The sequence below is a fragment of the Salmo salar genome, chromosome 09, assembly GCF_965601325.2.
Source record: "Salmo salar chromosome 09, fSalSal1, whole genome shotgun sequence".
NCBI classification, from domain to species: Eukaryota; Metazoa; Chordata; class Actinopteri; order Salmoniformes; family Salmonidae; genus Salmo; species Salmo salar.
In genome coordinates, this window is record NC_138299.1 from 148,394,410 (window position 1) to 148,415,020 (window position 20,611).

Genomic DNA, 20,611 nt, shown 5'->3' on the forward strand with positions numbered 1-20,611 from the left:
GAGAACATATGAAAGCTGGTGGTTCAATATTCCCAGTTAAGAAGTTTTAGGTTGTAGTTATTATAGGAATTATGACGAGTCGACTATTTCTCTCTATACCATTTGTATTTCATATACCTTTGACTATTGGATGTTCTTATAGGCACTTTAGTATTACCAGCCTAATCTCGGGAGTTGATAGGCTTGAAGTCATAAACAGTGCAATGCATCAAGCATTGCTAAGAGTTGCTTGCAAACGCAGTAAAGTGCTGTTTGAATGAATGCTTACAAGCCTGCTGCTTCCTACCACCGCTCAGTCAGACTGCTCTATCAAATCAGACTTAATTATAATATAATAAACACAGAAATTCGAGCCTTTGGTCATTAATATGGTGAAATCCGGAAACTATCATTTAGAAAACAAAACGTTTATTCTTTCAGTGAAATACAGAACCGTTCCGTATTTTATCAAATGGGTGGCAACCCTAAGTGTAGATATTGCTGTTACATTGCACAACCTTCAATGTTATGTCATAATTATGTACAATTCTGGCAAGTTAGTTCACAGTTCGCAACGAGCCAGGCGGCCCAAACTGTTGTATATACCCTGACTCTGCTTGTACTGAAAACAAGAGAAGAGACACAATTTCCATAGATAATATTGCCTGCTAACATGAATTTCTTTTAACTAAATATGCAGGTTTAAAAAATATATACTTCTGTGTATTGATTTTAAGAACGGCATTGATATTTATGGTCACGTACATTTGTGCAAAGATAGTGTTTTTTTTCAGCAATGCGCTTTTGTTAAATCATCACCCGTTTGGCAAAGTTGAAGTAGGCTGTGATTTGATGATAAATTAACAGGCACCGTATTGATTATATGCAACGCAGGACAAGCTAGTTAACCTAGTAATATCATCAACCATGTGTAGTTAACTAGTGATTATGTGAAGATTGATTGTTTTTTATAAGATAAGTTTAAATGCTAGCTAGCAACTAACCTTGGCTCTTTGCAGCCACAAGGTCCTTTGATGCTGTACTCGTATAACTGCCACGCAGTTTCCTCATGGATTGCAATGTAATCAGCCATAATCGGCATCCAAAAAGGCCGATTACCGATTGTTATGAAAACTTGAAATTGGCCCTAATTAAAATCGGCCATGCTGGTTAATAACCTCTTACATCTAGACGTTCCGCTAGCAGAACACCTGCTCCAATATCCAATGATGGGCGCGGCGCGAAATACAAAGTCCTCGAAAATCCGAAAACTTCCATTTTTCAAACATATGACTATTTTACACCATTTTAAAGACAAGACTCTCCTTTATATAACCACACTGCCCGATTTCAAAAAGGCTTTACAGCGAAAGCAAAACATTAGATTATGTCAGCAGAGTACCCAGCCAGAAACAATCAGACACCCATTTTTCAAGCTAGCATATAATGTCACAAAAAAACAAAACCACAGCTAAATGCAGCACTAACCTTTGATGATCTTCATCAGATGGCACTCCTAGGACATTATGTTACACAATACATACATGTTTTGTTCAATCAAGTTCATATTTATATCAAAAAACAGCTTTTTACATTAGCATGTGACGTTCAGAACTAGCATACCCACCGAAACTTCCGGTGAATTTACTAAATTACTCACGATAAACGTTCACAAAAAACATAACAATTATTTTAAGAATTATAGATACAGACCTCCTTTATGCAATCGCTATGTCCGATTTTAAAATAGGTTTTCGGTGAAAGCACATTTTGCAATATTCTGAGTAGATAGCTCGCCATCACGGGCTAGCTATTTTGACATTTTGGCCCTCACCAAACTCAGATTTACTATAAGAAAAATTGGATTACCTTTGCTGTTCTTTGTCGGAATGCACTCCCAGGACTTCTACTTCAATAACAAATGTTGTTTTGGTTCCAAATAATCCATAGTTATATCCAAATAGCGCAGTTTTGTTGTGCGTTCAAGACACTATCCGAAGGGTGACGAAGGGTGACGCGCCCGGCGCGTTTCGTGACAAAAAAATTCAAAATATTACATTACCGTACTTCGAAGCATGTCAAACGCTGTTTAAAATCCATTTTTATGCGATTTTTCTCGTAAAAAAGCGATAATATTCCGACCGGGAGTCGTTGTTTTCGTTCAAAGACTGAAAATAAAAACATGGTGTCGGCTCGTGCACACGCCCCCAGTCTCATTGTTCTCAGATCGACCACTATCCAAATGCGCTACTGTTTTTCAGCCATGGCCTGCAAAGTCATCATTCACCGTTCTGCCGCCTTCTGAGAGCCTATGGGAGACGTAGGAAGTGTCACGTTACAGCAGAGATCCTCAGTTTTCAATAAAGAGAGTGTAGAAGGCCAAGAAATGGTCAGAGAGGGCACTTCCTGTAAGGAATCTTCTCAGGTTTTGGCCTGCCAAATGAGTTCTGTTATACTCACAGACACCATTCAAACAGTTTTAGAAACTTTGGAGTGTTTTCTATCCAAAGCTAATAATTATATGCATATTCTAGTTTCTGGGCAGGAGTAATAATCTGATTAAATCGGGTACGTTTTTTATCCAGCCGTGAAAATACTGCCCCCTATCCATAACAAGTTAATCGGTCGACCTCTAGTACAAACCTTTTTGGCCCACAACCCCATTTTGATAACTGAAAATTCTTGCAACCCCAGCCATGTGAAAACAATTATGTAATTAACAGCCAATATTTTGTTTTAATATAGACGGGAGCACTAAACCCAGCTTCACACATATGAGCTGGCGAAGGGTACAAGTACTTGGAACTCTGAAAAATATGAGGTCAAATCATGACGTGAGTCTGAAAGTCGAGCTCTAGAAGGTCGGAAAGTCGAGCTCTAGAAAGATGCCAGAGTTCCCAAGTTGGAATTCCGAGGTGGATGACCATTCAAAACTTTTTTTCTCCCAAGTGAAAGCTCGTTTTCTTTTCGAGTTCCCAATTGTCTTGAACGCACTGAAGTCGGAGATTTCCGAGTTTCTAGTTGAGAGTTCTCAGTTGTTTTGAATGTGGAATTAATGCTCAGAGGGAGATGGCAGGGTTTTGCCTTTGAGTCAGAAACCAAAACTCCTCCACAGTGACCCGTGAATGCATTCAGTCACATTACAGCTCGATCAATTGTTCAATTTCACTTACAGGCATTTCAGCTGAGCCAGGATCACAGCAGAGGCCTACCCGCCATAGATGGAACCCCATCTATGCACAAGCCCACCATGGAATGTGTTTTTCATCAATATAGACACGCAGCACACTGAACATCCCCTATGGAATGTGTTTTTCATCAATATAGCCACGCAGCCCACTGAACATCCCCTATGGAATGTGTTTTTCATCAATATAGCCACGCAGCCCACTGAACATCCCCTATGGAATGTGTTTTTCATCAATATAGCCACGCAGCCCACTGAACATCCCCTATGGAATGTGTTTTTCATCAATATAGCCACGCAGCCCACTGAACATTCCCTATGGAATGTGTTTTTCATCAATATAGCCACGCAGCCCACTGAACATCCCCTATGGAGTGTTGTATGGCATTGAAGCTCGTTTGTAGGTTAGTTAACACAGTGTCCAAAGGAGGGCCAGATGTATATATCAACGATATATATCATCGCTCTTGCTGCGGGTGATTCCCTGATCCACCTCTACACAGACGACACTATTCTGAATACATCTGGCCCTTCTTTGGACACTGTGTTAACTAACCTCCAAACGAGCTTCAATGCCATACAACACTCCTTCCGTGGCCACCAACTGCTCTTAAACGCTAGCAAAACCAAATGCATGCTCTTCAACCGTTCGCTGCCCGCACCCGCCCGCCCAACTAGCATCACTACTCTGGACGGTTCTGACCTAGAATACGTGGATAACTACAAATACCTAGGTGTCTGGCTAGACTGTAAACTCTCCTTCCAGACTCATATCAAACATCTCCAATCCAAAATCAAATCTAGAATCGGCTTTCTATTTTGCAACAAAGCCTCCTTCACTCACGCCGCCAAACTTACCCTAGTAAAACTGACTATCCTACCGATCCTCGACTTCGGCGATGTCATCTACAAAATAGCTTCCAAAACTCTACTCAGCAAACTGGATGCAGTCTATCACAGTGCCATCCGTTTTGTTACCAAAGCGCCTTATACCACCCACCACTGCGACCTGTATGCTCTAGTCGGCTGGCCCTCGCTACATATTCGTCGCCAGACCCACTGGCTCCAGGTCATCTACAAGTCTATGCTAGGTAAAGCTCCGCCTTTTCTCAGCTCACTGGTCACAATAACAACACCCACCCGTAGCACACGCTCCAGCAGGTATATCTCACTGGTCATCCCCAAAGCCAACACCTCCTTTGGCTGCCTTTCCTTCCAGTGACTGGAACGAATTGCAAAAATCACTGAAGCTGGAGACTTACATTTCCCTCACTAACTTTAAACATCAGCTATCTGAGCAGCTAACCGATATATAGTCCATCTGTAAATAGCCCACCCAATCTACCTACCTCATCCCCATATTTTTTTTATTTACTTTGCTGCTCTTTTGCACACCAGTATCACTACTTACACTCCATCATCTGCTCATCATCATCTGCTCATCTATCACTCCAGTGTTAATCTGCTAAATTGTAATTACTTTGCTACTATGGCCTATTTATTTCCATACCTCCTCATTCCATTTGCACACACTGTATAGACTTTATTTTCTTCCTATTGTGTAGTCTTTTCATGTTGTTCCTAGTATGTTTGTTTATTCCATGTAACTCTGTTGTTGTTTCTGTCGCACTGCTTCACTTTATCTTGGCCAGGTCGCAGTTGTAAATGAGAACTTGTTCTCAACTAGCCTACCTGGTTAAATAAAGGCGAAATAAAAAAAATCTAAAATGGAATGTGTTTTTCATCAATACAGCCACGCAGCCCACTAAACATCCCCTATGGAATGTGTTTTTCATCAATACAGCCACGCAGCCCACTGAACATCCCCTATGGAATGTGTTTTTCATCAATACAGCCACGCAGCACACTGAACATCCCCTATGGAATGTGTTTTCATCAATATAGCCACGCAGCCCACTGAACATCCCCTATGGAATGTGTTTTCATCAATATAGCCACGCAGCCCACTGAACATCCCCTATGGAATGTGTTTTCATCAATATAGCCACGCAGCCCACTGAACATCCCCTATGGAATGTGTTTTTCATCAATATAGCCACGCAGCACACTGAACATCCCCTGTGCAGATTCATGCTCGGGAATCGTGAGACAGAACAATATGTCCTCGTGAATAGCATACCCCGACATGTACAGTATAGCGAACAAAAGTCAATGCATAGGCATCTCGGCCCGCACAACTAACACCCATTTGGACAGCATGAGCTGAGGAGTTCGAGTTGTTCAGTACGAGTTTCCTCTTGATTGCTAGCAATAGCATAAATTATTTGTTTAACAGTGTTATCTAACAAAGGTATTGATGTGAGTTTCTGTGCCTCTGCCTCCCCACACATTGTTTTCACCATATCAATTGCGGCCGGTAATATCGAAGTCTGCAATAGTGTGTGGTTTCATAGCGTAGCGGGCCAAGCCATTCACCATGGGAATGATTCAGGTGCAACAGTCAAGTGCGGCCTTTTCCCATTATCTAAGGATGCTCTCTGGTTTAATTTTATCTTTTAGATTTGAATAATTTTTATTTAGATTTTTATGGTTAAACACAATACAATGATTTTGAGATACAAAAAACAATATTATAATACAGTGGTCACCAACCATTTCTGAGTCAAGATCACTTTCGCAGTCAAAATCTACTGCTCAGATTTTACATTAACCTCACACAAATAGTTTTGTAGGAATGAGGTTTGGGCAGTAAGGCCTACTACATTATCGGAGCATATTGGCTATATGATTGTCCTGCCAATATTGTTAATCAGACCATATTATATTTCAAAACTCGAGCTTTGATAACAAAATAGATCAGTTGGTTTAGCACTTGTGAGGCACTGTGGATCATGAATTTAAAAAAAATGCTTTTTTATTTTACTGGACTGATGGTTCCTGCATCTGATGGTCAACGAGGTCACAACACCACGTCAGTGATCTTCAGGTCGAAAAGTCGGAGCTCTAGAAAGATACCCGAGTTTCCGACTTGGAATTACGAGTTGGATGACCATTCAAAACTATTTTTCCCAACCGCCTCTCACGGTCCCTGCTTTCTCCTTCCTTTCCTCTGGTGATACTGACCAGAGAGAGGGGACAGTCTTCCACCTGATGGTGAAACTCGAGTCACACCGCATCTGCCTCATGCACAAATTCATGTTGTTCCTATGACCAGAGAAAGTTAAATATTCCTTAATATTAAAATCGACACGACGAGCTAATAATAATAAAACGCAGGGCGATCGATACTTGCATTTACATTTACATTTACGTCATTTAGCAGACGCTCTTATCCAGAGCGACTTACAAATTGGTGCATTCACCTTATGATATCCAGTGGAACAACCACTTTACAATAGTACATCTATATCTTTTTTGGGGGGGAGGGTGGGGGGGTGGGTTAGAAGGAATACTTTATCCTATCCCAGGTATTCCTTAAAGAGGTGGGGTTTCAGGTGTCTCCGGAAGGTGGTGATTGACTCCGCTGTCCTGGCGTCTTGAGGGAGCTTGTTCCACCATTGGGGTGCCAGAGCAGCAAAAAGTTTTGACTGGGCTGAGCGGGAACAGTGCTTCCGCAGAGGTAGGGGGGCCAGCAGGCCAGAGGTGGATGAACACAGTGCCCTTGTTTGGATGTCGGGACTGATCAGAGCCTGAAGGTACGGAGGTGCCGTTCCCCTCACAGCTCCGTAGGCAAGCACCATGGTCTTGTAGCAGATGCGAGCTTCAACTGGAAGCCAGTGGAGTGTGCGGAGGAGCGGGGTGACGTGAGAGAACTTGGGAAGGTTGAACACCAGACGGGCTGCGGCGTTCTGTATGAGTTGTAGGGGTTTAATGGCACAGGCAGGGAGCCCCGCCAACAGCGAGTTGCAGTAATCCAGACGGGAGATGACAAGTGCCTGGATTAGGACCTGCGCCGCTTCCTGTGTAAGGCAGGGTCGTACTCTGCGAATGTTGTAGAGCATGAACCTACAGGATCGGGTCACCGCCTTGATGTTAGCGGAGAACGACAGGGTGTTGTCCAGGGTCACACCAAGTCTCTTAGCACTCTGGGAGGAGGACACAATGTAGTTGTCAACCGTGATGGCGAGATCATGGAACGGGCAGTCCTTCTCCGGTAGGAAGAGCAGCTCCGTCTTGCCGAGGTTCAGCTTGAGGTGGTGATCCGCCATCCACACTGATATGTCTGCCAGACATGCAGAGATGCGATTCGCCACCTGGTTATCAGAAGGGGGAAAGGAGAAGATGAATTGTGTGTCGTCTGAGTAGCAATGATAGGAGAGACCATGTGAGGATATGACAGAGCCAAGTGACTTGGTGTATAGCGAGAATAAGAGAGGGCCTAGAACTGAGCCCTGGGGGACACCAGTGGTGAGAGCACGTGGTGCGGAGACGGATTCTCGCCACGCCACCTGGTAGGAGCGACCTGTCAGGTAGGACGCAATCCAAGAGTGAGCCGCGCCGGAGATGCCCAACTCGGAGAGGGTGGAGAGGAGGATCTGATGGTTCACAGTATCAAAGGCAACAGATAGGTCTAGAAGGATGAGAGCAGAGGAGAGAGAGTTAGCTCTAGCAATGCGGAGAGCCTCCATGACACAGAGAAGAGCAGTCTCAGTTGAATGACCAGTCTTGAAACCTGACTGATTTGGATCAAGAAGGTCATTCTGAGAGAGATAGCAAGAGAGCTGGCCAAGGATGGCACGCTCAAGAGTTTTGGAGAGAAAATAAAGAAGGGATACTGGTCTGTAGTTGTTGACATCAGAGGGATCGAATGTAGGTTTTTTGAGAAGGGGTGCAACTCTCGCTCTCTTGAAGACGGAAGGGACGTAGCCAGCGGTCAAGGATGAGTTGATGAGCGAGGTGAGGTAAGGGAGAAGGTCTCCGGAAATGGTCTGGAGAAGAGAGGAGGGGATAGGGTCAAGCGGGCAGGTTGTTGGGCGGCCGGCCGTCACAAGCCACAAGATTTCATCTGGAGAGAGAGGGGAGAAAGAGGTCAAAACATAGGGTAGGGCAATGTGAGCAGGACCAGCGGTGTCGTTCGACATAACAAACGAGGATCGGATGTCGTCAACCTTCTTTTCAAAATGGTTGACGAAGTCATCCGCAGAGAGGGAGGAGGGGGGGAGGGGGAGGAGGATTCAGGAGGGAGGAGAAGGTGGCAAAGAGCTTCCTAGGGTTAGAGGCAGATGCTTGGAATTTAGAGTGGTAGAAAGTGGCTTTAGCAGCAGAAACAGAGGAAGAAAATGTAGAGAGGAGGGAGTGAAAAGATGCCAGGTCCGCAGGGAGGCTAGTTTTCCTCCATTTCCGCTCGGCTGCCCGGAGCCCTGTTCTGTGAGCTCGCAATGAGTCGTCAAGCCACGAAGCAGGCAGGGAGGACCGAGTTGGGAGGATAGGGGGCATAGAGAGTCAAAGGATGCAGAAAGGGAGGAGTTCACCTAGTTACACTATGGAATTCACAACTTTAAATGTTTGCCAACTAGATATCTCATAACTATTAACAGTCTAAAAAGTGCTAAATGCTATTTGCAGTTTGGCATTTGGTTTGCTAATTTAGTAGCTAGTTATCTAGCTAAGTGGTTAGCTTCTTTGAAAAACAAGCTTTTCTTGGTAATAGAAGAGAACCCCCTCCTGAATCAACATCCTTGCTGTCCAATATAGGTTTGTGAGTGCAGAAAACTGTGAGTAACATTTTTTGGGGGGGGATGTCTGTCCAGCAAATACTTTATCAGAGACTGCATAACATGTTCACATTGTGCTTGTTAGCATTTGCTATTGGATTCTACATGTAATTGTTAGCATTGCCAACCTTTTGATTACAGAGGTTCCGTGGGGTTTGAAAATAGCGCCCCACAAACAAAAACTATAACCCCACTTAATACCTTCACCATGTCAGCACTGCTCCATACTACTGAAATGGCTGCCCTAACCTCTCTGTATTCTACAGCATCAGAGAAACCTTTTACTCAGAAGCAGAGCAGGTCAATTTGTTTATAGCTCTCTTTACAACGGGCTCATTTAAATGCCAGCCACCTATACCGCTTCCACTAACAAACACCGTGTCCCACAGCATTATGGAATTGGATTAGTTCTCTCTCTCTCTCCCCCCCAGTAAGCTATACACCATGTTCCTGTTTATGTGATGGTGCTTACCATGCGTTATGAGGAAGGTTAAGGGTTATGCTTCCTTTGACGTTGTCACCAAAGTGGAGGTAGCCCAGACAACGTAGAGGACGATGGTGATGCCCATCCCGATGTTTAGAGCCACAGGGAACCGCTTCGGTTCCTTCATCTGGTTCTCTAGAGGAAGAACCTGCCCCACACACACACAAATTGTCAGGAATGCTGTATAACAAAAGCAATAAAATACAAATCCATTACTATATTGAATAAAAGGTTGGAAACACTGCATCAAATAAACGAAGTATTGAGATCTGAAAAAGCCATGAAAAGATTAAAAGCATCAGTCTTCTATTGAATAAGAAACCCTTGGAATAGAGAATGATAACAGAGTAGCTAGGAGGACTAGTCTCTGATATACTTTATACATGGTGACCTACGTTAGCACCAGACGTTTACCAAGCTCTCTAGTCTCTGATATACTTTATACATGGTGACCTACGTTAGCACCAGACGTTTACCAAGCTCTCTAGTCTCTGATATACTTTATACATGGTGACCTACGTTAGCACCAGACGTTTACCAAGCTCTCTAGTCTCTGATATACTTTATACATGGTGACCTACGTTAGCACCAGACGTTTACCAAGCTCTCTAGTCAGACTTTAGCTGGGGATGAGGATAGTTGGATGCTGATGTTTGGCTAGTATCCTGTGGGGATATTGCATGTCAGGTGGTAGGGCACATTATCACTGCTAAGTACCACACACAGACTGAAGAATTGCTCTCCGCTCTCTGTCCCGAGGAACGCCTCTCGATCTGGGCAGAGGAATTAATGATCGCCATTCATCACCAAACCTCCACATAAAGAAACATTGCTATAATGAGATCCCCAGACACTCGCACCTTTCCCTTTCTTCCATTCCCTCTCTCTCCCTCCTCTCTCCCCCTCCCTTCTCCCCTCGAGAAAATATGGATGCTTTCTAATTTGGCTTAACAACAGTTTCATTTATACAAGTTTAGACCTGGCTGGCAAAAACAGTTTCATTTGAACAGGTTTAGACCTGGCTGGCAAAGTCACATACATATTCAATGAACAGATGCATTTTTCTTTCCCGTCTTCGCTTGTTCCTTCGTTTTTTATTTTCCTCTCCCCTTCTTGGTTGTGACTGATCAGTTCTTGACAGGGGCTTGTTACCTCTCCTCCTGATGTCTTGTCTGACTGCTGTTTGACTTGGTGATTAATGACCTCGTCTGGCAGCGAAATGAAAAGAATTGCAGCACCAACAACAGACAGAGGGATAGTGAACACGTCAACGACCTGGTCTCTGATGCACTGACTATGCATACAAAACACTATTCGACTGTAATGTATGAAAGCAGGCAGCCAACAAGAACATAGCTTTTTGTGTCAAAGTAAGTGGACACATCTAAATCACAATAAAAAGTTGGAAAGGGCCTCTCCTATTTGTCTACCTGCCCAAGAACCTTGCCTCACTCACATCAAAACGTCTAATACACTTTACTTTCGAACCACACTAACTCTGCAACAGGGCCAGCCAGCCAAGGCTCCAACAGTGAGGGAGTTACTTCAGAGCCAGACAAGTAACATGCCAAAACTCCAGGGATCTAGGAGACCTGACCAAAGCCACCGTGCCAGGAGCACCTGCCTTCTTACCACCACATCAAGCAGGGTGTATGAGATGGCAGCATTGGCTGAGAACAACAGGTGGTTCAGTTAACAAGCTAATAACACTGACCTCTCAGCCTGGGGCACAGCCCACTACTGAGAGAGGAGCAGACACATACAGATATAGATGTGGACTGAGGAGAGAGGGAGGGATGGAGACAGAGAGAGACAGAGAGAAAGGTGGGAAGATAACAAAGAAGTAAAGACAAGGATGCAAATGAGAAGCAGAAAGAGAAAAGAGAGAGAGCGACATCGAGAGAGAGAGAGAGAAATCGAGAGAGTGAGAAAACAAGAAAGCGAGGCTGATGGAAAGAGACAATTGAAGGAAGAACATTGAGACAAGGTCAGATATTGAAAGACAAAAGATTGAATGAGGAGACTAAACTATTTGAAGTTCATCAAAGTGATGAAAATTCATAATCATCATTAATCCCCCCCAAATATGTGTACTTGACCGTGAATATCAAAGTGAGAAGTAATTTATTTCTCAAGGTGTCCGTCAGACACAACGCTTGTTGAGGTTGAATCACGTTCATCAGCCCCCCTCTCCCCTTCTGTTAGACACGCTCGCTCGCCTCTACCTTAGCACTCGAGCGGATAATATGCAGTCACACATAATAACTCTAAAGAACAGCCTCTCTCTACCTGCAGTCATTATGACAGTTCTCCTTCGTTGATATATCCAACTAATTTGTCCTCAATTAAAATGTTAATTGACAGCAATTTAGTATTAAGGCAATGAAGAGGGCAATGAAGAGGACAATATGGGATTGTCAGTGGGGAAGGGAGGCCTAGCCAGCTGTTACCTCTCAGACAATCGCCTACCGCCAACAGCGCCTTGCAACAAATCATCAGGCAAGAGTAGCAGCTTTAAGCCAATTACCTGAGTCATTGTGTCGTCTTTCTCTCACCACAGCAACCCAACGGCCATTTTGTGTTCATACCAAAAAGGTTGAGAACTCAACTTACTACTGCTGAACTCTGGTTGCCCACAATCCTCTTGTAATGAGAGAAGAAGTCAAACGTCCATGCTACCAATGAGACACGAACATGATCACTTTACATCCTATTACAGCTGTATGATATTACATCACCCTGAACATCCTATTACAGCTGTATGATATTACATCACCCTGAACATCCTATTACAGCTGTATGATATTACATCACCCTGAACATCCTATTACAGCTAGCTGTATGATATTACATCACCCTGAACATCCTATTACAGCTGTATGATATTACATCACCCTGAACATCCTATTACAGCTGTATGATATTACATCACCCTGAACATCCTATTACAGCTGTATGATATTACATCACCCTGAACATCCTATTACAGCTGTATGATATTACATCACCCTGAACATCCTATTACAGCTGTATGATATTACATCACCCTGAACATCCTATTACAGCTGTATGATATTACATCACCCTGAACATCCTATTACAGCTGTATGATATTACATCACCCTGAACAGATCCATTCTACTACTAGTCTTGGGCCAGAGTAAAGCGCCAGACCTGCCAAGTCAGCCCACTACAGCCCTGTGTGTGTGTGCACGCCCACACAATGAGGCTGTGGATCTGTTCATACACCACTCTGGACAGAGGCAGAGAGGGAAAAGAGTGTGACAGAGACAAAGTGTGTGGGTGTAAATTGGGAGAGGTGTGGGTGTAAATTGGGAGAGGTGTGGGTGTAAATGGGGAGAGGTGTGGGTGTAAATGGGGAGAGGTGTGGGTGTAAACGGGAATTCCATTAATATTTGTTTTTTATGCATACATGTCAAAATGAGCTTGGGATGTCCTTGTGTACATACGTCATGTCCATATCACTGAACAGATAGTGTGTGTCCATGAATATCACTGAACATATAGTGTGTGTCCATGAATATCGATAAGTAAGAGTCTATATTAGTAAGAACACCTGTGTATGTCTATATGTGTGTGCATACATACGAGTGTGCCAGTGGTTTCAACACTCTCCAAACTTGGCCTGGGGCCTTAGATGAACTCTTATCAGTGAGCAAGGCTTTCTATCAGCCCACTGCAGAGCTCACCTCCTGGGCAGAGAGGCAGACAGCGCTGGGTAGAGGAGCCAAGCATGGGGTATGTATTAACATTACAGTATGCCTATACACCCCAGAGAGCCTTTAAGAAACCCCTAGCCCAATAAAAACCGGGTTTGAGGCAAGAGCAGAACCCCCATCCCTCTTTGCAATATTTATGACTTCTGCTACATTTCTCATTCAGGAATTTCAATCGATCAGGCTGGCCGGCTGAAGTTTCAGCCACAGAATTTTAGTTGAAAAGAAGTGTCTCTCTAGCAGGCCTTCATAGGGAAAGACTAGAGCTACCCTTAAAGAGAAAGAAACCAAGTGAAAACAAGTCACTTACTAGGTCAGCGTTGCTCTTAGAAAAGGGGGAAAGCGGTGAGAGAGAACTTCTCCTTTAACAGATCTAGTTTAAAATGTCCTTCCCTCTCTGCAGAGTGGCTTTCTGAAGGAAAAAAAAAAAAGATCCCCAGAGGATCCCATAGCCCTATTGTGTAAATCTCTCTCTCTCTCTCTCTCCTCTCTCTCTCTCTCTCTCTCTCTCTCTCTCTCTCTAAGTTGTGCTCCCTATTTTTAAGAAGATTAGAACAATTATTATGTGCCATTCTACCTTTTTTTGCTTTTCTCTCCCACTCGCCCAACCTCCTTGAAGCCAGAGGAGAAAACTTGAACAAATTCACCAAAGACTTTAGCCCGCGGCCTGTTGCCATCTGCCCTGGACTTGATGGAAGAGTGAGAGGTAAGAGGCCAAACACTACCTATAGTCTCCCTAGAACCAAAAACAGAGGCATCCAAAGGTACAGCAATCTACCGTCTTAAAATATTTACTTACAGTCTGTTAGTTTATCCTTCAGAAAGGAGGGAGAGAGATCTTCAGACATGGTGAGGATTAAAAAGGGGTTTAGATGATTGTTTGGATAGGCCCCCACAACCCCCCTTAATAACCTTCCTTTAAACCCTGAAGTCCAAAGCCCAAACACCTAACAGACTGCCTTTTACTGGCCTAGCCAAAACAATTACTGTTAGCTCCAAGAGTATCTGCAGGGAGCTGAACTACTTCTCTGCTTTATAAACCCTGTGCTGAAGAGACAGGTGGAGAATGTACAGATAAAGGTATATCAGTAAGTGAGAAGCACACCAAAGCACTTTGGCCCAGTTTGTAGTGCTGGAAGGAACCATAGTTAGAGCTAACAGAAGTCAAGTACCTACTGGAGATCCAGGAAAGGAGATCCACAGTCAGAGATAACAGAAGTCAAGTACCTACTGGAGATCCAGGAAAGGAGATCCACAGTCAGAGATAACAGAAGTCAAGCACCTACTGGAGATCCAGGAAAGGAGATCCACAGTCAGAGATAACAGAAGTCAAGCACCTACTGGAGATCCAGGAAAGGAGATCCACAGTCAGAGATAACAGAAGTCAAGTACCTACTGGAGATCCAGGAAAGGAGATCCACAGTCAGAGATAACAGAAGTCAAGCACCTACTGGAGATCCAGGAAAGGAGATCCACAGTCAGAGATAACAGAAGTCAAGCACCTACTGGAGATCCAGGAAAGGAGATCCACAGTCAGAGATAACAGAAGTCAAGTACCTACTGGAGATCCAGGAAAGGAGATCCACAGTCAGAGATAACAGAAGTCAAGCACCTACTGGAGATCCAGGAAAGGAGATCCACAGTCAGAGATAACAGAAGTCAAGCACCTACTGGAGATCCAGGAAAGGAGATCCATAGTCAGTTTCACATCTGAATGCATTCAACCAAAATGTGTCTTAGATAAGTTTACTGGCACCAATAAGTTATTCCCAATTGGCCCAGAGACACCCATTTCAAGTCGGCCTTCTCCCTTTCCCTTTGCTTATCCCAGGGGATTGGTGTTAAGATCGCATCCCCAGGCAGATAATTACCCTGTCAGGGTGACCGAGAACCCATATGGTCGTGGATCACTCCCAGAGAGACAGAGAGAGAGAGAGAGAGAGACAGGGACAGAGAGAGAGACAGGGACAGAGAGAGACAGACAGAGACAGACAGAGACAGAGAGAGAGCGACAGAGAGAGACAGAGAGAGAGAAAGGCACTGAAAGAAAGTTGAATGGGATAGTTAGAGGTGGCCTAACTACTTTCATTCATTACTTTATCCACCATCATCCGTTCTTTCTTCCTGGACATCTATCCCATATCTGAGCAGGAGCGGTGTCAGCCATTCTCTCCTCCCTCTCCTCCCTCTCTCTCTAGAGACGTTCTGATCCGGAGTGGCCTGGCTGTCATCTGTCTGTCGGGTCGTCATGGTGATGTGTCGGCCATCACCCTGTGCCAACCGGTTGGCTGATTAATGGGTAAGCGGCGGTGAGTGAGCATTCCTCTGCCCCTCAGTCAATACACCCTGGTACCACCTCATACATCATCCTGCCCACGGCAGGCACACACACACTGAAACATTCAAACACACACACACAGCCTCATCGGCAGGACACCATCCTCATCCCCGCTGAGGATGAGATGAGGTTAGTGCTCTCACCATCCTCACTATTCACCCTGGATCAATTACATATCATTAGCACTAATGCTATCCTTGACCTGAACATTCTCTTAGCCATGCAGTGTTCAAGGCTTTCAACTGCAGCTGTGGCCGGTGGACCCCAGTCAGCAGCCAATACAGAGCCAGTCACAGAAGGGCCGGAACCAATCAGGTGTTACTAACTACATAAGGGTTTGGACAAATGGAGTCCCAGTTGAAGAGTACTTACCACTCCGATGCCTTCGAAGGCAAAGATGGCTGTTCCGAAGAAGAAGGGGAACTTGCCCGAGGGGGAAGTGAGAGGGAGATGCTGAAGGTCCCTAAAATCCTGTCAGAAAGGGGCGACAGCAGACAGAGGAGCAGGCGATTAGGAAAACAGGGACACTAACACAGTCCGTCGGATGAGCTACTCCCATAAGGGCCTATAGAACAGAATCAACTTCCTCATCACTGCCAAGGACACAAGAGACACTGGCTCAGAGACACAGTGAAGAGAGGACAAGATTTCCCCTGACTCACAGAAAAAACAGAGTGAGAGCGAGAAAGAGAGAGAGCGATCAGAGGAACAGAAGAATCCCAGGTGCAGAGTAAATATAACGAGATAAAGAGAGACCATCAAATCGAGTGTCAATAACACATCAGTCAGAGATTAAGAGACAGAACAGAAAGGTTGTGGGGTAGACGGCTAGGTGACCTAATTGTGAAGCCTAGATGCAGTGTTGTGTTCCCCTGTGGACGCGTGTCGTCTTCCGCGTCACACAGATGCCCAGAGATTGACAGGGGTCCTAATGAATATTTTTAAAACATAATTCAGCTGGTGATTGATGAGGGCTGTTCACAAGGGCATCTAGACCACTGCCCAGAACACCACCCACCTACACACACACACACACAGCTGAGGGATGAGCTGTGCCACACATTCGCACATACACAACCCTGGCTGGCACAACCTTTTATGGGAAATCTAAAACAGCAATCAACGCTGGATTACAAGACACGTCAGGAACACTTACATCTGATGTCAATCTGCTCCAAAATGCCTAATTTTATTCTTAGAATGACCTTGGGAACGGTCCAAGTAGACAATCTTTAAAAAGTTGTTTCTCATCGCTCATAGAAACTAAGTGCACCTTGACACTGACTGTTCAATCTTTCATTGTAAAGACCAGTCATAGACAAACTATGGACCCTATTCTTTATTGGAAATTAAAATGGCCTGGAGAACCATGTCTCACAGGAGACGTGTAGTGGCTACAAGGGAGAACCATGTCTCACAGGAAACGTGTAGTGGCTACAAGGGAGAACCATGTCTCACAGGAAACGTGTAGTGGCTACAAGGGAGAACCATGTCTCACAGGAAACGTGTAGTGGCTACAAGGGAGAACCATGTCTCACAGGAAACGTGTAGTGGCTACAAGGGAGAACCATGTCTCACAGGAAACGTGTAGTGGCTACAAGGGAGAACCATGTCTCACAGGAAACGTGTAGTGGCTACAAGGGAGAACCATGTCTCACAGGAAACGTGTAGTGGCTACAAGGGAGAACCATGTCTCACAGGAAACGTGTAGTGGCTACAAGGGAGAACCATGTCTCACAGGAAACGTGTAGTGGCTACAAGGGAGAACCATGTCTCACAGGAAACGTGTAGTGGCTACAAGGGAGAACCATGTCTCACAGGAAACGTGTAGTGGCTACAAGGGAGAACCATGTCTCACAGGAAACGTGTAGTGGCTACAAGGGAGAACCATGTCTCACAGGAAACGTGTAGTGGCTACAAGGGAGAACCATGTCTCACAGGAAACGTGTAGTGGCTACAAGGGAGAACCATGTCTCACAGGAAACGTGTAGTGGCTACAAGGGAGAACCATGTCTCACAGGAGACGTGTAGTGGCTACAAGGGAGAACCATGTCTCACAGGAGACGTGTAGTGGCTACAAGGGAGAACCATGTCTCACAGGAAACGTGTAGTGGCTACAAGGGAGAACCATGTCTCACAGGAAACGTGTAGTGGCTACAAAGGAGAACCATGTCTCACAGGAAACGTGTAGTGGCTACAAGGGAGAACCATGTCTCACAGGAAACGTGTAGTGGCTACAAGGGAGAACCATGTCTCACAGGAAACGTGTAGTGGCTACAAGGGAGAACCATGTCTCACAGGAAACGTGTAGTGGCTACAAGGGAGAACCATGTCTCACAGGAAACGTGTAGTAGCTACAAGGGAGAACCATGTCTCACAGGAGTAGAGCTGAGCGATTAGTGCTTTTTGAAGTCAGTGCATTTAACGAACCGAAACTGAACTGTGTGGTTAAATGCAGTAACAACACTGAATTAAAAAGAAAATGTATAAAAGTCCGAAGATGGTAGTCGTAGCCACGGGAAGTAGTTTGTGGTTGGGGGGTGCTGTGATTTCTTTGCACACGGGGGGGGGGGATGGGTTTGACCACGCTACAGATGGCTGTAATCGGTCCGCCAATACAGGACTATTAAAGGCCTTGTGAGAAAAATACAAAATAAAGTTTCCCTTTTTTCTTTTTCTCCAGGAGGTGCTGCACCCCTACTTCCTGTGACTGCCCATTACTGCTGAGCACTTATTAACCATCACTTATTCACATGACTTTAATACAGTTTTATTAGATTACTTTTATGTCATTCCAAGTCATCATCTCATCTCTACAGAACTGTTGCCTATGCTGTCTGACAAAACCACTATTTTAGCAGTTCTTCAGAATAAATAGGGCATACTTTTATGACCGTTGAAAAACAATGATCAAACACTGAGATCATGCATTTTCAGTCTCGTGAAGCAACGGCACTCTATTCTTCATGATCACACGTTCCCTCAGTCTCCCTGTCTGCTCTGCACAGACCAGACAAGTTTAAGCGGGCGCGCAATGGATTATGGTTATTGTAGTTTATTACCACGTTTTCTGAGCTAAATTATGTAGAATATTGGCCTGTTGGAAACTACAACATCGCACAGTTCAGGCTTGATCTGATTTACCACTACAGAAACTGCTCATCGAGCAACAACAAAAAATAACGAAATTCAAATAATTGAACAGAAGGTCAATTAGTTGTTTAAAAATAGGTTCATTGCTCAGCACTACACAGGAGACGTGTAGTGGATACATGTAAGTCTCATGTTCCCACTACACAGGAGACGTGTAGTGGATACATGTAAGTCTCATGTTCCCACTACACAGGAGACGTGTAGTGGATACATGTAAGTCTCATGTTCCCACTACACAGGAGACGTGTATTGAATACATGTAAGTCTCATGTTCCCACTACACAGGAGACGTGTATTGAATACATGGAAGTCTCATGTTCCCACTACACAGGAGACGTGTAGTGGATACATGTAAGTCTCATGTTCCCACTACACAGGAGACGTGTATTGAATACATGGAAGTCTCATGTTCCCACTACACAGGAGACGTGTATTGAATACATGGAAGTCTCATGTTCCCACTACACAGGAGATGTGTAGTGGATACATGGAAGTCTCATGTTTCCACTACACAGGAGATGTGTAGTGGATACATGTAAGTCTCATGTTACATTGAAGCAGAGAGTACAGACACAAGGGGTATGATCTTCCACAGTGTACGTATGAAGGCCACAGGGTGGATTCATCTTTTACACACACTGCTACTTCCCAGTTCTCTCACACACACACTGCTACTTCCCAGTTCTCTCACACACACACTGCTACTTCCCAGTTCTCTCACACACACACTGCTACTTCCCAGTTCTCTCACACACACACTGCTACTTCCCAGTTCTCTCACACACACACTGCTACTTCCCAGTTCTCTCACACACACACTGCTACTTCCCAGTTCTCTCACACACACACTGCTACTTCCCAGTTCTCTCACACACACACTGCTACTTCCCAGTTCTCACACACACACACTGCTACTTCCCAGTTCTCTCACACACACACTGCTACTTCACAGTTCTCAAACACACACACACACACACACACCCACACACACAGCTACTTCACAGTTCTCTAACACACATACACACACACACACATACAGCTACTTCACAGTTCTCAAACACACACACACACACACGGCTACTTCCCAGTTCTCTCTCACACACACACGGCTACTTCCCAGTTCTCTCTCACACACACACGGCTACTTCCCAGTTCTCTCTCACACACACACACACACACACACACACACACACACACACACACACACAGCTACTTCACAGTTCTCAACACACACACACACACACACACACACACACACACACACACACACACACACACACAGCTACTTCACAGTTCTCAAACACACACACACACACACACACACACACACACACACACACACACACACACACACACACACACACACACACACACACACAGCTACTTCCCAGTTCTCTCACACACACACACGGCTACTTCCCAGTTCTCTCTCACACACACACGGCTACTTCCCAGTTCTCTCTCACACACACACACACACACACACACAGCTACTTCACAGTTCTCAAACACACACACACACACACACACACACACACACACACACACACACACACACACACACACACACACACACACACACACACACAGCTACTTCCCAGTTCTCTCACACACACACACACACACACACACACACACGGCTACTTCCCAGTTCTCTCTCACACACACACGGCTACTCCCCAGTTCTCTCTCACACACACACGGCTACTTCCCAGTTCTCTCTCACACACACACGGCTACTTCCCAGTTCTCTCTCACACACACACACACACACACACACACACACACACACACACACACACACAGCTACTTCACAGTTCTCAAACACACACACACACACACACACACACACACACACACACACACACACTTCCCAGTTCTCTCACACACACAGAAACACGGCTACTTCCCAGTTCTCTCACACACACACACACACACACACTGCTGAAGGCCGTAACAACAACAGTGTAAACAACAACATGCTTACCGTCCTGATGTACTGGAAGATGATGATGATGATGATGATGAAGGCTGTAACAACAACAACAGTGTAAACAA

General features: G+C 44.8%; 1 pseudogene; it reads right to left on the reverse strand.

Annotated features, from left to right (window-relative positions):
• Positions 1–20,611, reverse strand: part of LOC106613148 (neutral amino acid uniporter 4-like) — a 395,913-nt pseudogene that overhangs the window by 307,213 nt on the left and 68,089 nt on the right.